Genomic DNA, 6,674 nt, shown 5'->3' with positions numbered 1-6,674 from the left:
CGGGAACACCAAGGAGCAAAGACAGAGCCTGGAGGAGATGTGCCCGGCACACGCAGTGCATAGGAACCTGCGTGAGCATCCCAAAACCACCACAGAAGCATCCGCTCCTGTGAGAAGGGACAGGTCTGGAAGCAGGAGGTCGGGTAGTGCCCTCCCTTTGCCTGCAGTACGGGAGCCCAGCACCGCTGGAGGGGGGTCTCAGCCTCCCGCACCCCACGGCTGCCTGCGGTGCCATGCCCCGGGGAGAGCCCACGTCATTCCCCACTCCTGGGGCCCCTTGGTCCCAGGGGTGCTGTGGATGCCATGTCACGGGGACACTGCTTGCAGGAACAGCCAGGAGTGAAAGAAAAGAGTTGGAGCTTGTCTGAGTTTGCATTTCGACGCCTCCTTTCCCAGCTTGGCCCCTGTGGGCTTCCCGTCGCACCCGGGTCAAACTGCCCCCGGTGCCTTTTGGCGAGGGGGTACCCCTGCCCCAGCACCCACAAGCAGGACGCTGAAAGCAGCTTGCTGGAGCTGCCCCTGCCCCATCCTGGGGAGGGCAGGGGCACAGGGCACGGCGGGACACAGGCCACGCAGCCGCTGAGCTGTCCCACGCAGCCCCAGCACCACCCTCACCTCCCTGGGGCCATGGAGCAAGGGAAGGGGATGACTCCTGGAGCACCATCAGCGAGGGCTTGTTGGGGTTGACCTCCACCCTGCTCGCCCACCTGTCTGCTTGAAACCCTTCCCCTTTCTTTGCAAACCAGCCCACGGAGGAAGATGGGGAGGAAGGCTTTTCCCTCGTCTCCACCTTTCATTTCCTGAAAGCGGAGATTGCTCAGAGCAGCCGAGGGCTGCAGGCGGGTGGCCGGCACTTTGAACAGCAGCGATCCTTCAATCCTTTTGGGGTAAATGTGTCGAAGAGGAGGTTTACAGCTTAAAAAATGAAGCAGAAAGGCTTTCCATGTGTGAAATAGCCAGCCGTGGCATGAGCCAAGGAGCAGCCCCAAAGCACCCCATCCCTACCAGCCATTGCAGGCTGCCCACCTGGCTGCAGCATCCCGGCAGGCTGCCCTCCTGCCCCGCTGCCTGGCACAGGTGCCTGCCTGCAGAGCAGGGCGACGAGGAGGAGGGGGGAGATCACCCCACTTTTCTGAGCTCGGGGGGCTCAGCGCTATTGAAACCTCTCTGTCATGCCACAGTGGTCTGAAAAACAGCCTGGTGCACAGCTGGGTCCCTGAGCCGCCTCTTTGACCCCGACCATCCGCTGCAGGGTGGGGGGACCCTGGTGTAAGGCTCTGCTTTACCTCGTCTCCCTCTGCTGCTGCCCCTCCAGGTAGCCCCTGCGGTACTGCTGCACGTGGTCCCTGGGACGTGCTGGGGCTGGGACCTGCAGCCTGGGATCCCACGGCTTTTGCAACGGGGCTTGGCTCCTTTGGGACACACGCTGCCCCGACTGAACTCAGATTCCCCACAGATGGATTAAAATAGAGCCCCGGGCTGGCTGTTGAGCAATCGCGGAGTTAGCTCCTCGTGCCGACAGTCGCTCGGTGCTTCCCCCATCGAAATCTTTGCCTGTGCTCCAAAGCATGTGTGTCATTTCCCGTCGCTTCTGCTGATCCGTCAGACCCGAGGGCTCCCCTCCTGTGCTGCTGGCACACAGGCAAAGGGCTGTAACCCTCTCCCAGAGGTTAGTCCTACCCGAGCCACCCTGAGCCGCTGTCGTCACAACTATGTCAATCTATTGCCGAGCCAAAAAAAAGCCTCTCCCTGCCTTTCAGCTACCAGCTCAGTCCCTGGGTTTGAAAATGAACATCTGCTGAGAACCGAGGCTGCCCAAATCTGCCAGCAGTGTCAGCACCTCCACAGCTGCTCCTGGGGGTCCCCACGTGTCCCCCGAGTCTGCCCCTCCATGCACATGAGCTTTGCAGCCCAAACTGGAGGGTGGGGGTAGCAGGCAGCAAAAGGCACGTGTGTAGTTGTGGGATGCACCAGCAAGTCCCAGCTTGGCCCAGACCGAGACCAGTCCCTCCCTGGATCTGCGCTCTGAGCTGCCTGGAAAAGGCCTTTCACTGCTTCATTTTAAGCTGGAGAATTACCCTCTGTCCCTTCCCAGTCCCAAACGGGCAGGCTCCGCTGCGCCTCGTGGTCCGCCCGCAGTATCACCTGCTGCACAAACCATTTCCATCCATCAGCTGGCATGGCGCAGCTCCAGGGATTCCCGCAAGTGCTGGTTTCGGTATGAGCGGAGCAGAGGGCTGGTGCCCGGGAGCGCTGGGCTGCCCCTGCAGCGCTGAGCGTCCCCCCGCTGCCGCCGGCACAGCTGTGCCCCGTTTTCAGATGCACAGGCAGAGGAACAGTTTAGACCGAGGGATGCGTTACCACCCACGCACAGGGCAAACACGTAGGTGGGATTCCCAATGCACCTGCAAATACCCACCCCATCTGGAAGAAATGGTATTTCTCTTACAGCTCCAGCAGGTTTGCAGAGCTCAGGGCTGACCTAAAGCTTTGCAGCAGCTCCAAACAACAGGACGACACGTGGAAGCAGCAGAAAAAAAAAATAGCAGCCAACTCGAGCAAAGTTTCCAAAGAAAGCCACGGCTGCGCGTGCTGCTCCTGGGGCAGGAACGAGAGGTGCCGGAGTCCTCTCCCTGCAGCAGCTCCATGTCGCCAAAATCTGTGTCAGCGACATCATGAGCTCTTTGCTATTTTTTTTTTCCTCCCCCTGCAGACGGAGACGCAGCTGGCTGGGGCCGGGGGAAGCCGACTCACACTGGCTGCTTGGCTCTGAGAACTGAATTCCATAGGCGTTAAAGTCTCCAGAAATGCCCTATGGATTCAGTTCTGCAGCTGGGCAGCAAATAAGCCTCCAACCTTCAGGAAGAGCGTGGCCATGAGCTGTTCCTGCAAGGAATGTGCAAATCTTTGCTCCCACACAGAGCCCAGAGTCGGGATGGAGGTGAGTTATGGCCACCACAGGAAACCCTGCGTTCGGAGAGCTGCTGGAGGCAGCGGCTGTTTGTGGCAGGCTTTTCCTCAAGGGAAAAAAAGCCCAACTACAAAATGCTTTCTTTCCTCTGGAAGTGAAATGGCACTTGAGAAAATAAATACGTTGCTACCTCCTGATGCATGCGACCATAGACCTCTGCTAAAAATACACATTGTCAGAACAACAGCCTGGGTGTGCCCAGCAATCTCCTGTTCAGAGTCCGGGCAGCAAAACCAAACAAAACTTTGGACAGGCTGGGTAGAGTTAAGAGTTGTGCCTGCTCCCTCCTCACCAGCCCTGGAGACGTCCCCAGCAGGGACAGGTATTTGGAGAAAATTTTTGTGGGGGCAACGGGTTCTCTTTCCACCCATCCATCGTATACCTCTGGGAGACCCTGGCTGCCCGCCTTGAGTTTTGGGGACATTTTCCACTATAACATGGTACAAAGCTGCCACCAGGAATTTTTTGGCTGGAAGAGTGGTATTTAGGATAAATTATGTAAGTCCTGGTAATTTATGTAGCTGTACCCTGCACCAGCTACAGGGGATGGGGAAGAAACTCCTTCCAGCACCCCATCAGAGCACTGCACTGCCCACGTAAGGATCCGATCCACAAACTCTGGGTTCGCCGCTGAAGCCGCTGCCCAGAGGAGCGGCTGCCACTGGAAGGACAGGGAGCGCAGCGCCAGCGCTGCAGCAAGGCTGCTGCGGACCAGGGCAGCAGACATCTAACTGCACATCTCTACTTGTGCAGGATGCCCTGCTTCACCAAAGAGTAAAAAAAAAAAGACAGGAATTGCCACGTTTTTCCTATACTGCATCACCAAGGGCCACCAGTCGTTAGCGGAGGCCTTTTCTGGCACATTCAGCAAGTCCCACAGCCACCACTTGCAACACAGCCAAGAAGCATCAGCTTGGTCTGAGGTTTCTGCAGCAGTTTTTCTGGTTCAGCCCTCCTGCAGGTTTATCTGGCAGCAGAGTTAACCCATTTCCAAGAAGCTGATTAGGGAAGGGGAAATCCAGATAGTTGCTGAGACATTCTGGCAATTGCTTAAACAAACAAAAATGGTTGCATTAATTTGAAAAAAGAAAGAAAAAAAACAAACCACTTGCTTTGACTTTATAGCAATTCAGAGCCACCAAGGGCCTCCAAGTTCACCCTCACAGACAGTCTCCTTTGCTGTGCAGATGCAGAGCACCCAGCTCCCTCCTGCGTTAGGCAGCCTTTCTCCCACGCGGCATGGCAAGGAGGCTTCAGGGGGACAGAGCAGGTCCCCTTTTTCTCCTGTATGCTTAGAAAGTCCCTGCTGGTCCCCAAAGAGGAAGCTGTCAGACAACAAACTGGGGCAAGGCAGGATGCTGCTGAGCGGAATAACCCACCGCAGCTGGGCAAGAGCAACAAGCCAGAAGTCATCCCCAACTTTGCAAAAAGGTGTCAGATCAGGTTGCAAGTTGTTCACAGGAGAGACTGCTGTCAGGTAGCTAAAAACCAGCAATATAAGCATTTGCATTTAGGTTCTTTTTTATTGTTTATTTATAACCATTTAAAAGGTACAGAAGTTTGCAAGCAAGTCAGACCCAGCCCCTCACAATACACCAGCTTTCCAGCACAACTCTCTGAAGTCCACCCTTCCAAGAGACTAAACTGTGGAAGTGCTGTGGTTCACACAACTCCAGTAACCTTGCTGGAGAGCCAGTGCCTCCAACCAGAGCCAAGTCAGACCCAGAGCAGGGCCTCAAGCAGAGATTTCAACAAGGACACGTGGCCAGGAGAATCGAGCACCAGGTTACCAAGTGTTAGAGGATGGGGACACCAGGATCTTCCGCCAGCGTGTAGGAAAGTGCTGCATATAGGCATCACGTGGTGATTAAGCACAATGGTATGGTCATAAACAGCAGTGACAAGATATGCAGACAATTGCTCTTTACAGTGTTCAAGAACCCCTCTCTCCTCTGGGATCTGTGCTACCCCCAGCCTGGAGGAAATCCTGCTTTGATCTCCTTAACTGAGTGCCAGGAAGAGAGCCAGCTTCCAGGATCTTCCCCTGGACAGGGTAGGAAAACACCAGTCTTCTAATCAACGGCTGTTGTCTGGAAATCCCCCCACCCGACTGTGACCACTCAACCAAACCAGTGGAAAGCAAACATTCATTTCAGAACCAGGACCGACAGACAGTCAAGTGCCATGTGCCTTCTTCACAGGATGGGCATTGTGCATCAAACAGGGTAAAGCTGCTGTAAGCTTGTAAAGGATGGGCAGCAGTTAAAAGCCAACAGGAGTGATGGCATCCACTGCTAGTGCTACTTGCCAACTGGCTCCCACAAGGGCTCTGGAGCATCTGTCCATCAAACAGCTGATTACATCAACGTCTTAATTTCTTTTTCTTCTTACGGTTCCGGTCCTCACTGCTGTCATCTGCCTCGCTGGCACTGGGGGTCACAGCCCGCTGGATGACTTTTTTTTCCACTGCATATTCCTGCTCTCCTACCTTGGGGTCTCCCTTGACCAAGAACTCCCCTTTCCGGTAGGTTATGGAGACATTGGTCCGTGGGTAGGTGCCATAAACCCTTCGGAGATCATCCTTCACAAATTCTGGGAGGTCTTTCCTTGGTCCAAACACCTTTCCGAGCTTCCCCCACTGAAGCTCCCCTCTCATTGTGAAGCCTTCTGGCCACGTGTCTCGATACTGGTCTGACCTCTGGTAGGCAGCATAGGGACTGTAGTTTGCATAGGGATTGTAGAGAGGGATGGGGACCACCGGAGGGAAGTGCCAGGTGTAGTACGGACGGAAGTAGGGATTGGAGGCACTGTAGAGATGATGATACTCCACCTGCCCTCCCGCATAGTCAGGGTAGCCGTTCCGGTCCACCACAAAGGTGATGGGTTGGCTGTAGAAGTTGTGCATATGGATGGGAGGGAACATCACGGAGCCGGTCATGTCTTCCGCTCTCCCAGTCCGCAGCGGTGGGTAGGCGTAGGCAGAAGGTGGGATCACAGTTGGGTAGTACTCCCGCGGCACAAAGCCAGACTGGTACATGGTACAGGAACTGGGGTTTTACACAGGGGACATTTCTCCAGAGCAGTTGCTGAGTCTCAAAAGCTGGAGGAACAGAGGGGGGGAAGAGAAGCAGTTTACATTGGTTATATACATTCCAGAACCAGGCTGAATACGGAGATATGCCTAGCACTGTAAGCATGCCAACTAATTAATAAAAGGAGTTTCCTGCATCTGCAGCTTGCAGGGGCAATAACATACCAAGAACAAGTAGAGCCGCATTGCCAGCAACTGCCTGTTAGCTGCTCATCATTTAACTCACCCAAATCTTGGAGTTACAAGGATGGGAACAAGCTGGCATAAAAACCACTGAGGGCAGAAGAGATGGCCTCACATCCTCGTGACATGGTTTTGCACTGCTGGGAGGCAGCAAGACAGACTGCAAGAAGCTAAAGACCCTTGAGCAGGCATAAAAATGGGGAAGGCAAGCACAAGTGAAAGAAGTCCAAAAATAAAGACAGCAGGCAAAGGGAGGAAAGAGGACACAGCCCAGCCTGGCTGCAATCGTTTCAGCTGCCATCCTGCCCAGATAAGGAGATCTTAAAAAAAAAAAAAAAAAAAACAAATTTCAACTGTCCTTAACTCTCTCCCCATCCTCCCAAAGCACTGCTTCTATTCTGATAAGCAAACAAGAGCTGTGCCTACTAT

Source organism: Platalea leucorodia (assembly GCF_965183815.1).
Source record: "Platalea leucorodia genome assembly, chromosome: 4".
Taxonomy (NCBI): domain Eukaryota; kingdom Metazoa; phylum Chordata; class Aves; order Pelecaniformes; family Threskiornithidae; genus Platalea; species Platalea leucorodia.
This window is presented reverse-complemented; position numbering follows the sequence as displayed.